Source organism: Gopherus evgoodei, chromosome 5 (genome assembly GCF_007399415.2).
Source record: "Gopherus evgoodei ecotype Sinaloan lineage chromosome 5, rGopEvg1_v1.p, whole genome shotgun sequence".
Taxonomy (NCBI): domain Eukaryota; kingdom Metazoa; phylum Chordata; order Testudines; family Testudinidae; genus Gopherus; species Gopherus evgoodei.
In genome coordinates this window covers 67,236,253-67,250,656 of record NC_044326.1, presented here as the reverse complement: position 1 = coordinate 67,250,656, position 14,404 = coordinate 67,236,253, and the positions used below count along the sequence as shown (strand labels likewise).

The window sequence follows — 14,404 nt, the reverse complement described above, 5'->3', positions numbered from 1 at the left end:
TTCTCTTTACTTACCCCCCACGTGAGGAGCCAGTGATCTCAGCCTTCAGCCTTTCCAGTAGTATTGTAAAGTAAAATTGACCCAATGCCTCCCCGCAGGCTGCCAGCAAGCCAAAAAATCTCCTGTCTGGTTCTCCCCAAATGGATTGGCTATTTTTTTTCAAATCCCTTCCCAGGAAAAAAAAATCACTATTTGACTTTGATTAAGACACAATAATGCCATTTATTTTATTTATTCACTTATTTGCTAGAAAGGGATTTCCATTTTCTAGCTAGCACTAATAATAATACTTTCTCCTATCCTTTGTCATTTCAAGAATTTAATTTAATCAATTTAAATCCCAATCAGGCTAGTGCCAAGCTTGTGGATGGTCCCATTGATTGAGAAGAAAGTTTTAGACTGTAAATTCTTCAGGGCAAAGACAGCCTCTCAGATTGTGTTTATAATCTGGATGCAACAGAGTGCATCATGTGACTTTTTTTTTTTTAATCCAAAGAAGGGGAGAGAAGCAGTTGGGAGGAAAAACAGATTTTAGTTTGGAGTAGAGCTGAACAAAATGTTGTTACCAAAACAATGCACTTCCAGTTGACCCAAAGCTGTGCCCAAATTCATGTCAAGTTCACTGAATCATTTTGACTGAACTGAAAAAAAATCAAATGTTTCATTTATGTTGGATTCAAATGAGTCATTTTGATGTTTCTGAACCATTTTGATTTTTCAGCCTGGAATCACAATATGGCCAGAAAAGGAGGTGCACTCCTTATAACTTTAGCTCAGTTATTAGGGCTCTTACATAGGATGTGGGAGACAATTTCTCTCTTCTGCCTAATGCGGAGAAGGGATTTGAACATGCATTTCCTGTATTACAAGACAGCACCCTAGCTGCTAAGCGAAATGATACTGTGATGTAGGCAAACCTCAATCTCTCCTGTTGAAGATGTTGCACTTTTTGTAATAATTACCTAGTCACTGTATTAGGGAATTGAAATTGAGGCACTTGTCATTCATAGTGGCAATTCATAATCCATAATGATAATGAATAGTCATTGGGCTAAGAAAAGAGAGTGAGAATTACTCTAAACAAGTGGTGAGAAACCTGTGGTGCGTGGGCACACAGCCTGTTGGTAATCTGACGGGCTGCAAGATAGTTTGTTTATGTTGACCTTCTGCAGGCGTGGCCTCCTGCAGCTTCCAGTGGCATGGTCTTAGGCCATAGACCTAGGGACCCCAATACTGGGGCAGGGTGTGGAGATATAAAACTTCAGGGATCCAGTAGCTAGAGCAGTCTAGTGAGTGGCTGAGAGGGGGTGCTTGACTGGGTGCTGCAACAGAAATAAAAGAGAGTGTTGCAGAAACAAACTCAGATGAAAGGCTGAGACACAAGAAGAAGTAGATAGGGAAAAAAAATTAATAGTAAAGCCAAAAATGTTTTTTTTAAAAAGGATATAGAGTTGGGAGAGTCATAAGGAACTTTACTGAGGCCCTCCTACCCTGGTTTCTATGCAATACTCATCATTATATATTCTAAAACAAGAACTGACCTAATACTGATTTCCATTGATACTTTCTCCAATACCATAAATTCATTTGAGCCATGCCATACGGCATTTGGAGTCATGTGACAGTAACATCTCAGGCATCAAGATTTACTGGCATGAATGTTGGCAGAGTCAAATGCTTAAGTGCTGGGAGGAAAATTAGTATTTGCTTGTACAATCATCCAATTGGGAAAGTGAAATGACACCATATGAATTATTTGACCAATCACAACTGACCAACCCCTCTCAAAGAGAAATGATTACATATATCTAAAATTGCAGAGAACTCTTTGCTATCACAGAGTTAAAAATTGAGACAGAATTAATCAAATGATTGAGTAATGCAAGGAATTCATTATCTGTCTATGGCTATTCCATGAGCAGAAAAAAAGATAAATTCTTTATTTTGAATTTTAATCTCATCTCTTAAAACCATCCCAATGATGCCTTCTTGCCATATGAATAATTAGTAAATGTGTAGTCCTATTATTTAATCTGTCCACCTATTGCCTGACAAGCACACTGAGCTGATGAAAGTGTGGAGGAAAAGCGAACTGATGTGATTGAGACAACTAGAAAATGAGTGAAGAATCAAACCGTGAAGAGAATATTAATCTTGGTACCATCTGCATGAAAGTGATATTTAAGGTGGAATGCAGAAATGAAGTGTTGAAAGGAGATGAGATAAATGAGGAAGAGGGCCAAGGACTAAATTCTGGAAGACAGATGGTATACAAATATAAGGATACAATTTAGGTTACAATATATCATAAAGATGTCACTCATAGTGGAAAGGATTAGTGGCAGAAGAGTATCAGTTCCAGTCACAAAGTGGAACAGTTGCATCAACAAGAAACGCAAACAGAAGATCAAAGTGCATTGACACGTTGTTGTAACCTGTGATAATATAATTTTATAAAGAGTTTTTTTGTTTTAATGTACAAATAAGATATGAAAACCTATGCTTTCTTCGTTGAATGTATCCATACCACCACAACACCTCTTCCTCCCCTGCTTTCTGAAACTCTCACTGGGAATGTTGCCATTGACTTCAGATGGAGCAGGATCAAGCTTCACACATGCGTCCTTTTGGGTTTCTTTACCACCTTAGATCTCTGACTACATCTGTTTAAAGATTTCCAAGGGTCACAACCCTTTGAGGGAACCTAAGCTCAGTTCTGAGTGAACACAGCATGGTTTATGAGTTCATGTCAAAGCAGGGGGCATATAAAATAAAGGGAAATATTCTTTGTCTTTCTCACAATAAAACCAGAAGAGACTTGAAATTTTCAACAATGTTTCATCGGATATTTTGCATTCATTTGGGTTTCACTTGAAATTGAAATGAAATATGGGATTTGGCACGCAAAACATAATGGACTAAGACAAAGAAAAATGTCTATATGAAAACCTGTGAAGCAAAAGTGACTAATTTCACATGGTTATAGACCCTCCATCATTTAAATGTGGGTTTCTCATTAATTTTGTTGACCCTTATCATAGTGTGTAAATAAAAATATGCACTTCTCCATTGGTGGTCTTGGGCTGCCATTTCTCCCTGTTAACTTCCCTTCCCCTATCTCTGCACACCCCACATTTGTAGCACAATAATCCATCTCATTCCAAAAAAGGCTACTCTCCTCCAAAGCAATGATGGTGCTCGATATCCACATCCTCTTTAATGCTTCTAAGCCCTGCAAATTCACAGTGTGAATCTCAAACCTATGTATCTTGCGCAGCAGAATATTACATTACCCGCTGAATTACTAGGCCAGTATTGAATGAATCTTTACTTTCCTGCTTATTTCTTGCTTTTGTTCTGTAGTTCTAAGCAAAGGTACTGTCCTACTTTTCCTTTAAAAAACGATATTGTCTGCAAACTTTTACATAGTCACACCCTAAACACTGAATTGTAGTTTGATAATTTTTCTTTTGTTTTTGCTCTAGTGCCTGGATTACATATTTCCTTAGTTTTCCTTCCTTTGTCATTTAAAGTACCCCATTAATTGTAGTTTGAGCAGTAGACAGTGGCATATAAATATATACTGTACTGTAACTGGTATTAGGATAACACATTCATGTCTGTTTGAACATGAATTACTGCTATTATATACTTACAGTGTTTCCTGAAAGCATAAAAATTTTTTAGCAGTCAGTAACTCTAGCTGTCACCAAGTATTCATTAGGAGCATCACTTATTTATTTGAAGGCTACAGTGTTCTATCTGTGACTGAAGCACCTGGATAAGCATATTTAACACAATTTGAGTATCAGTCAGCTATCCAAAGTTAAGAACAATTGTTCTCATACATGAAAGATTGTTTTCCTCCTAGATCACTGCAGCTTTTTTGCTTTGTAATATACAAAATGATAGTTTAATAATGTTGCAGCCCTAAGCCTATGCTCAAACATGGCGTATGTATGGCCAATTGTCGGTCAAAAGGTCACATTGGTACCATGTGCAACACCGTATTGCAGTGTACAACATTATGGTGCTGTGTGCATTTTCCCGCTCTTTCTGCCTGGTCACCTCGGGATCAGGCTAGTGCCTTGTGCAAAAATACCAGCGTGCCGTGCGTATAAGGACAGTGTGCCATGTGCAGATCCTGTTTACGTGGAGGGCTCCAACTCGGAACCTGGAAGGCGAAGGAGCTAGGGACCAATCAGATGCTGACACGAGTAAGAGAGCTTTTGAATAAAACCATGTCTCGCGCCAAGATCTGCAGGAGTATCTGCATGTTAGCTGGAAGACTTGGATCCTCCTTCCAGATAGAAGGGTCTCCTGCGGATTTAGCCGGCTCGGGTCGGGTGGGATTAATTCCCATCAATTCGTCATGCTCTCGGTGTCTGTACTGCTGGTCAGCTGCGCCTGGAGTGTGGTATTTGTATTCTAATTTCTGTAATATTCTGTTTGCTTAGCCTCTTCTCTTTTTCCCTCCCTTCTTTGGTACAGAACTGTACATATTGTTGTTACTGGTACCAAGTTATGCATATAGTGTATGAAAGTTAAATTGTTGTATTGATTGCTATATGGTTAATTGTTGTACTTCACAATATTTGGTTAATGTATATAGTTTACTCAGTTTGGTGCATCTGCTCTAATTTCCGATGAGCAGTTAATCACAGATCATTTGGTTTCCTGTTTTGGTTGTAAATAGATTGTTTCAAGTTGTGTAAATAATCTCATTCTAATAGTATTGTTAGTTAGTAAAAGCGCTCCTCCCCAGCCCAAGTTGCAACTCCTTCCCCATCAATAAACGGCCACGTGGTTTTGAACTTTCAATCTGCCACGTTTTGATTTTCCTCACTTGATCAAAAACTTACTCGAACTTGTATTGGTCTCGGACATGGCAACACGAACAGAATCAAGTGAGGAAAATTGTTCCTTGTCACCAGTATACTTTAATTGTCTGTGGCGAACCAAGGTCACCGACAAAACCCCCGATAAGGAGTTTAATCATTTTCAGTACCATGTCTTACTCAATCGGGGGCACTCTGAGGCAATTAGTTGGAATTGCATTATTGGGAGCCAGACTTATACTGCTAGTCTGTCTATCGGTGCTGCAGGCTGTGTTCTGACTTGTCATATGGGCTTTCGGCTAGCCCTTACAGAGGCCAGTTATCGGTTGACTTGTATCAAGTCAGGGGAAGCTGGTACTGGGACTGATCCAGTGCATTTGTGGAGGGGTGCTCAAGGGATTTTAAAAGCGGCTGGGGGCACCTGTCCACCCATCATTAACCCCCCCAAGACTCCCGAGCGGGAGCCCAGCACATGAGCTAGTAATTCAGCTCATTCAGGAGTTAGAGGCAACTCTCAGTCTCGTTGAGGCTATACTGGCGCAATTGACACAACTCTGCACTATTATTGAACATATCGACTCGGAGCCATCTCCTCCCCGGATCCAGGCCGTATTTTCCCTTAGTCACCTTCAATAACCCGGAGGCTTTTGGTCAGTGGGTATTATGTTCAAGTTCCATAGCTGAGAAAGATTCCACTCTAGCTAAGCTTAGTGCGTTTAACCCTTGAATTGTATCTGACGGGGGCATGGCTCCCTCTACCCACTATCCCTCTCACCGATCAGACAGCAACTCACTCCATACCACCCTCAACCAACTCCTTCAGACCTTTAAGGCCAATACCTCTTGTAGCCCCGAGGTGCCTTCTGTTACTTTCCCTGGCCCTCAGGATCCTTTTTGACATACATGTATGAGGAATGGGGGCATTTGCCTGGACAAGCCCTCTATCAAATTCTCATGGTACACGGGCACCATAAATCGGATTTGACCCGTTAGCACTGCAATAAAAGTTATATGCCCTTGCCAGCAGTGCCAAGCTACCTGTTATACGTCCCAACCTGTTATAACCCATGGAGCTTTACAATCCGTCCCAGCTGTTGTACCCAAACCTGGCCACTTTCCCAATAGCTATCATGTTGTATACCGGCCGATCAGACACCTGGCTGGTACATCATAACTGGCTTACCCGGCGTCATAATTGGATCAGTGGGACATATGCCCCCTGGATTCTTTTAGTTTATCATCATATTTTAACTTGCCGAGATGTAAAGGACTAGCATAGTCACCGCCCTGATTTTTGACTTTTGCAGCATTTCTTTTATTGCTAAATTTATCCCACCATGGCACAAAGAGAGACGGTTTAGGTATATCATTTCTCAGATACCAACTTGAACTACGCTGCCTTATATCTGGATACACAACTGTTACCAGAAGGGGGCTCCTACTCCTGGATAGTGCATTTAGACTAGGGGCTTTAGGAGCCTCTCTCAGGGGCAAAGTCTCAGCCATTACCCGGGTAAAAAACTCCTTTGGAAAGATATTGTTGGAGGTAGAAAGTCAGACATTCCATACCTAAAGTGTTCTGGGTAAAATCATCAATAACTTTCCAGGTCTTAGTAAATGAGCTTATTAAGTCAAACCGTTCCACAGAATGGTCATGTCTCTTTGAAGATTGTAAAGGTCTAGTTTTATCTTTTTGGTTTTGGTAACAATGAAGTTTGTATAATCCCTCAAAGTGCCCTGATCATACAAAAGGGGGCACGTATAACAGGACTTGCCCTAGGGCATGTCCTATTTTCTGTTTTGTCATTTCAGTTTTGCTCACAACTGCATCATCCACATGCAAACCCTCTGGTGAACTGGGTCCTGACTTTCTCCGTCCTGGGGGCAAAATCCCAACTGCTCTCATTTCTATATGCCTCCACCTCCCTGTCAGGGGGGTGAAGATTGTCCCTTTTGTTTTTCAGACACTCTACAAGTAAGCTGGTGCCAGCAGACCCAACATTTTGGTAACAGATTTTGGCAACCATAAAGGGACTCTCCTAGCTCAGACACTGGACTCCAGATGGCTGCGGCGAACTCGGAGCGGCGCCACTGGGGTGCTTAACCCCTCTTCCTTACTTCGCTGCGGCCCCTGGGGTTTGTGCTTCAATGGGGTGAACCCTGATAGGCTTTTCTGCTCTGTTTATTTGGGCGTTAGGTGTGTGGGCAGAACTGAACCTCTCATTCGTTATTCCTCAGGGTGGAATCCACAGCATGCAATGAAGCTCTAAGGTCAAATTGGGATTTTTCTGTCCCGTCTCCTGTAGCAGTCAGTTTAATAGAGGTAGAAAATTCTAGATTCTGAAGCCACCCTCTCCACTGTTACTGTCAAGCTGAAGAAGGGTAGACCTCTGTTTCTGTCTTTCAGACGATCAGAGAAGGCTGATGCCAGCTGAACAGCACTCAACGTATCATGCATTTACTGGCACTGCATTTAATTATAGGAATTATGTTTTGTGTTCTATGTTTGTCTGTGGTGTTTGTCTTGTTGCTAGCATGGTGTGGGTGGGAGATGACTTTAAAAGACTGACCAGGACTGTTTATTTGTTACATCAGGACTTTTGTTAAGCCTTTAGAGAATCTTGATTCCCGCTTTAAATGACAATGTTGCCTTCGCCTACGCCCTGGATGGAACAACATCTCTGCCATCACCCAGCAGTTATCATCAAACTACATTATCAGACTGGGGACTTGGACAATGGGCACAATCCTTTAAGTACTGGTTAATTGCTGCAGCAGTTGTTGTTGTTGTTATTTTCTGTTTAAGTTTTGTGTGTACTAAAGCCTTGGTGGTTAAAGCTGTATCTGCACTTCCTATTCAAGTTACGTACTCTGCCTTCCAGTCAGCTGACGATCAGTCGGACACCAAATCCCTTGTCTAAATTTCTTTTTGTCCCTTCCCTAGGCTAGTCCCCCTTCCTAGGTGTGAGCTGACCCTCTCGGGATGGACTGCCAATCGGCCACGGGGGCATGTCGCAGCCCTAAGCTTATGCTCAAACATGGTGTCTGTATGGCCAATTGTCGGTCAAAAGGTCACATTGGTACCATGTGCAACACCATAGTGCTAAGTGTGCAACCTTATAGTGCCATGTGCATTTTCCCGCTCTTTTTCCCTGGTCACCTAAGGGTCAGGCTAGTGCAGTATGCAACATTATAGTGCCATGTGCATTTTCCCGCTCTTTCTGCCTCGTCACCTAGGGGTCAGGCTAGTGCTTTGTGCAAAAATACCAGCGTGCCGTGTGCATAAGGACAGTGTGCTGTGTGCAGATCCTGTTTATGTGGAGGCCTCCAACTCAGAACCTGGAAGGCAAAGGAGCTAGGAACCAATCAGATGCTGACACGAGTAAGAGAGCTTTCGAATAAAACCATGTCTCGCGCCAAGATCCACATGTTAGCTGGAAGACTTGGATCCTCCTTCCCCATCAATAAACGGCCATGTGGTTTTGAACTTTCAATCTGTCATGTTTTGATTTTCCTCACTCCATCAAAAACTTACTCGAACCTGTATTGGTCTTGGACAAATAAAACAATAATTTTAAAAAATCAGCAATGATTCATCAAAAAAGGTTGAACTTTAATGTTGTTGTGGGTTCCATTCAGTAAAGTTTGCAAAGTGATGAGTTAAGAAAAGACTTCTGGAAAATATGAATATTTTAAATGCACTGTGTACTCCAAGGCCACGTGTACATTTATTTTAATCTATTATCATTTATTTATTATTTAAAGAGTGCTTAAAAATATGTGACAATTTATAGACAATGCCACACAACAGCTCTGCCCTGAAGAGATTACAATTCAAGGTCCTGATCATGCACACATTTGTGCATGTGTTTAACTGAAATCAGTGCACCTACTATACATATATATCAGTAAGTTAGGAATAAGCACTTGCAGGTTTGGGGCCTGGAGGCCTATTTCACAAGCACTTACTGTCAAGCATCATGCTAGCAGAACTACTGATGGTACTAAATACATTGGTTGCTAATAAATGTTTGTAAGATGGATCCTTAGGTGGGCTGTAGGACTCACGTGGGTCAGAGACGAGTTTCAAATGAAATTAGAGTTATATGAAAGAGTCAATGTGTGTAAATATAGGCTAATCAACTATTTTTGGAGCCATCACTGATATAGATTTATCTGAATTTTTCACATCACAATAGTCTCTATGAAAGTCTAAACCTCATTTTCAAAGAACGCATAAGGCACATCAAAACTACTGATTTGTCTGTTCAAGTAGCATCAACAGAACTAGAGCTGAGCAAAACTGCAAAAAGAATCTGTGAATATTCATAGTAATTTTTAAACAAATTCACTTTGTGTTGGTGTCCTTTTTGGTTGTATGTTTTTTGTATATTATAGTGAACAAGTCTACTAGCACAATCACTCCCAGAAACAACAAAGACTGCAGAATATTTATGGTAAATGAATTTCACTCACCAGAATCCCTTGTTTGTCTTTCAACAATCCAGTGCCATTAAGTAGTCATAGATGTGGCTTAACTGGTAAATTAAACTGGGCTTACAACAGCTTTGCATCACTAGTATAGTGCAAAGCAGTCAGAGCCTACTAGTGAATTTGACCACAAATTCATTCTGATCACAAACTCAATCATAAGTATACACACTGGAAACTTGATTCTAAGAGGAGTCCTTGTGGCACCTTAGAGACTAACAAATTTATTTGGGCATAGGCTTTTGTGAGCTAGAACCCACTGATGAAGTGGGTTAGCCCACAAAAGCCTATGCCCAAATAAATTTGTTAGTCTCTAAGGTGCCACAAGGAGTCCTTGTTGTTTTTGCTGATACAGACTAACACGGCTACCACTCTGAAACTTGATTCTAAGAGTTATGCTCATCAAATCATGGAATTAAAACATACAATACGACCTTTGTGTCTTCTCAAGTAACTGTAATTTCAAATTTAGAATTCTAAATACTCACAGAAAAACTGCTCATGAACAAGCTTCAGATAAAAAACATTTGCAGAAATTATTCTATGAATAATTTGGCATAACAAATGCCAGAAAATCTCATCTGTTCATATATGATTTCTGAAAAGGACATAAAATTAATCTAATAATTGACTTGTTCAAAATTATTCATCTAGCTCTAATCAAGTAATTTTTACATCTGCAAAAAGCAGCTGTTGTCAACAAAATTGTTAGTGGAAAGGAAATCAGTGCATCACAGGATGTGGGGGAGTGAAGGTCAGATACATTCTCTGGCAAAATGAATATTCAGATGAGAACCTTCATTGAAATCTAGTGGCCAGCTGAATGTATCTGACAATCAGTTTCTCTTGTATGACTCACAAAATTGTCTCCTGCAGGTGCAGGCTCCCCTTCTCAGGAATACATGGAGGGAAGCATAGGCATCCAAATACAAATTGCTCTGGGAAGGGACTGTGGATAAAATCTTTAAAAGCAACAAAGTGACTTGAGAACCTAAGTCCCAAGGTTTAGTCACATTGACTTTGCCTACAGCATTTAGGCCCGGGTCTTCAAAGGGACTTAGGTACTGCAACACAGAGAATCATAATGCCTAACTTTCAGGTTTCTAGAAAACCACAGTTGCAATACTGTTATCCAGAAAGCCTGAGTTGGGTGCATAGGCTCCCAATATGATGATTGTGGAGAGATAGGTGCTTAGACTGCCATTTACAAAAGGCAGGAGGCTAGATGGCTTTCAGCTTAAACTAGCCGGTGGGAGATGTCAGTGAGAAGGGTGTGTCCTTAGCCCCCATCCACAAACTATGGGTAGGATAAGTGTTTGCCTGCGGGGCCCAATGTAGTAGGCATGCTCAGAGGCCACCTAGCTTTACGCAAAACAGCCATGGGGTAGAAGAGGCACTCCCTTACAACCTTTATCCTAATGATTAGGATACTCACCTGGGATGTAGTAGACCTCTTATTTAAGTCCCACCTCTGCCTGAGGAGAAGGGATTTGAACAGGGATCAGCCACCTCTCAGATGAGTGCTCTAACCACTCAGCTATAAGATATTATGCTGTGGGTCTTCTTCAACCTCTCCTGGAGAAGTTGTTCCACTTTAACTATCTAATTGAATAATTAAGTTTAATTGGGCCAGAGCAAGCGTTAGAATGACTATAGTTCACAGAATACCCTAAACACTAGGCTAAAGGTTGTAAGGCGATCTTTCTCTACACCCCAGTCCCTCTTTGGTTGTTTTCTGCTGAACTAGGCAGACTCTGAGTGCACCTGGTAGATTAGACCCCATAGGCAAGACAGTTGTCTGGGTGCTTATCTTCCCTGGGTTAATGGATTGCAGTTAGTTTGGGGCAAGGGATGGTTTTCTGGATGTCTGGAAAGTGAGGCAACACTGCACATGCTTGGATGCAGAAACATAGGTACCTAGGGAACTTTTGCTGCAAAAACATACTCACTGAGTGGGTTTAGGTGCTGATGGGGTTAAGCAGCAGCTGAGCAGGGATTCTGTGAATTGCAATGAGACTTAAAACTGGGATTTATGTGCCTAAATCTGGAGTTAGGTGCCTGAGTGCCTTTTGTGGAGCTATAAACACTCTTAAAAGTTTTACCCTGTATTTTTCTGTGCTATTGGGCTTAGTATAGAATTGGTGATTAAATAATAATCAGCAGAATCATAACAATGAAGCTAATATTATAATAGATGTGCAGGAGGGGAAAAGAGATTAAGAAGGGAGAGGGAACTGTCATAAGGATGAATCTGTTAAAGGATAACTCAGGTAAGCGGAGAAGAAAACTAATACCAACCAAGCTCTACATCATAGATTTCACTCTAACCAAAGAGCTTCCGGGTGCAACTCAGGCAATCAGAAAGACTCAGCCTAAAGGCACTGGGATTCTTGGTGACACATAATCAAAGGTATGGGCAGGTGCAGCTTTAGAAGCCCCTTCAGGCTCTAAGGTTCCTATGAGGCCTGTTAGAATTTTTGCAGCAGCAGTGTACGTATAACCTATGAGGAGCCATTACAAATTTATGTTGCAGGTAGGAAATAGATGTTAACTTTCTCCTATAGTTCCGTTTTTAGTCCTCTTATACGTATGTGTAAACAAATGTTTTTATGCTACCTGTGTCAAGGAATGGAGTTGAATGAGTGAGAGTCAGACTGAGGTAACGTTGGAGAATTTTCGGAATTTATTCATCTTGCTTCTAATTAGAGATAAATGAAGCATTCCTTTTTACTGCAATTCTGGATATTGTTAATATATTTTGTTCTGGATTTGTTCATCAAGCTCTTGTGAAGTGTCAGCATTTCAATCTAATCCAAACAAATTTTCACAAATTCTTATAGACAGTAGAAATATATAACAATAGGATAAAGCTGAAACGTATCTCCCAGAATTGATGTGTGACCCCCTCCACAATAGAGAAATACTAGTACATTTTGGGATTTTGCGAAATATCTTCTGTCGTTTGCTGGTGCAAAATGTCTTTTGCATTTTATAAAATGTTTTCCTTTCATTTACATCCAAGTGTTTTATTGAAAAATAACTGAAAAGAGCAAAAAGGGTTTGGGGACTAAGTGGAAGACAGTTCTATGTGAACCAAAGGAACATAACTTAAAAAGTGCAAAAGCTAGCAGGAGCATTATAAAAATACATATACAAAAAAACAGCTTTAATTCTTTAAAAAATATATATTAGAGCATGTATAAAACCATTATGTAAAATACATTTTAGAGTACAGTGACAGCAGCAATATTATAAAAATACACAAAGGAGTATGGCCAAAGTCATTGTAAATGCTACATAAAAATGCAAATCAGAACATATGCAAATCAATAATAATGACATAACATTACATTCTGACTTCACAAAGTCAGCATCAACATTACAGAAATACATATCAGAATATACTCAGTCATGTCCTGGTCATTAACTGTTGTCCTTTAACCCTCTAACTACTCTTTGTACTCTCTTACTATAAGATAGATATTAAATTCCTACAAACCAAGAACTGGTCTCCATAACTGGTGTGTAAAGCACCATGTTATCCTTTGGTGCAAAATAAAGAACATACATACATATAACACCTGGCTCAAAAAGTAATACCAATATGTCAAGTATATAAGAAAACTTTGATTTACCATACTTCTATCTAGCCTCTAATAAAACAACTGAAAAAATGTAAATGACAAGCAGAAGTTTATTACAACACCCAGCATTATGGTGTATATTTTCCAATTAGTATTTGAAGGACTAGGATTAATATGCCAGTGTTGATGGGATGGCATGGGCATGTATGGTTAACTAGGCTGACCACAAATTTGATCATGTTTAACTGTTTTCAAAGATAAGTGTATTTGCTATATTTTGGTGTCATTTCTACAACTACAAAAAGATGTGTATAACACTTAGTCTGCAGGTAGTTTAATGCCTGAATTACTTAATGCCATCCAATGTTTAAGCAGGAGTCTGAGTTAACTTTAGCTTGTTATAATAGGAACAAAGCAGTTATGAATCACATAGTTCAAAGATTTGGATTAGAAGGAGGTCTGGATTTGTTATGCTGGCAAATGAGTTTATAACAGTGCGGCTGGTGGGAACAGTTGGGACACTGTATTGCTACTGGGTAGCATGTAGGTGCCTAGTGATTTTGGCAGCAAGTCAACAACTCTGAAGAGTAGAAATCTATACAACAGAGCAGTAGCAAAAGGAAAGTGTGATAGGTTCCCCCCGGGGCACCACCTGGAACTAGGGTATCACTTTGTCCCCCAATCCACCAGCCTGGGCTCCCTTTACACTGTAATGCTGTGATCAGCCTGCCAAGCCCTCTGCCAGGGTCCAGCTTGCACTTTTACCAGCACGCATACAGGTAGAGACACACCCAGCAGCAGTTATTTATAGACACCATAATCAGCTCTGCTTGGGGAGGCTTTAGCTAAGGAACTTCCCAGCTACTCAGGCACATACCCACCTCTGGAGTGTAAACCCAAAATTATACAGTCTTGCACTGCACAGGGAATTGTACAGCATAAGCTCATGAAATTCGCCCCCTCCCTCAATGTGGAGAGGAAATATACAACAACTTTCTGCCCTGAGTTATGATTTCCACACACACTGCTTTAGACAAAGTAAAAACAAGTTTATTAACTACAAAAGATAGATTTTAAGTGATTATAAGGGATAGTAGAGAAATCAAAGCAGATAACCTAGCAAATCAAACACACAAATTAAGTTTAACGTACTAAAGAGATTGGATATGAATAGCAGATCCTCACTCTAAGTGATAATACCAGCAGGCTGCAGATTCTTAAGGGTCAAGCTGCCACTAACTTGCAGCTTAAAATCTCCAGGTGTTTCATTCACAGATTAAAAATCTTTTTAGCCTGGGTCCAGCACTTCCCCCATTTCAGTCCCTTTGTTCCTTAGGTGTTTCCAAGAGTGTCTTTGGGCAGGGAATCAGTGAAGAAACACGATAATGTCACTCCCCTGCCTTATATATCTTTTGCATATGGCGGGAACCCTTTGTTTCAAAGCTTGGTTCCCATGCCAGTAGTGGAAAAACACTGGTATCTCAAGATGGA

At 40.4% G+C, this 14,404-nt stretch overlaps 1 pseudogene; it reads left to right on the top strand.

The window, feature by feature from the left end:
* Nucleotides 1–2,117: 2,117 nt before the first annotated feature.
* The window catches only part of LOC115652670, a 31,994-nt pseudogene continuing 19,707 nt past the window's right edge, over nt 2,118–14,404 (top strand).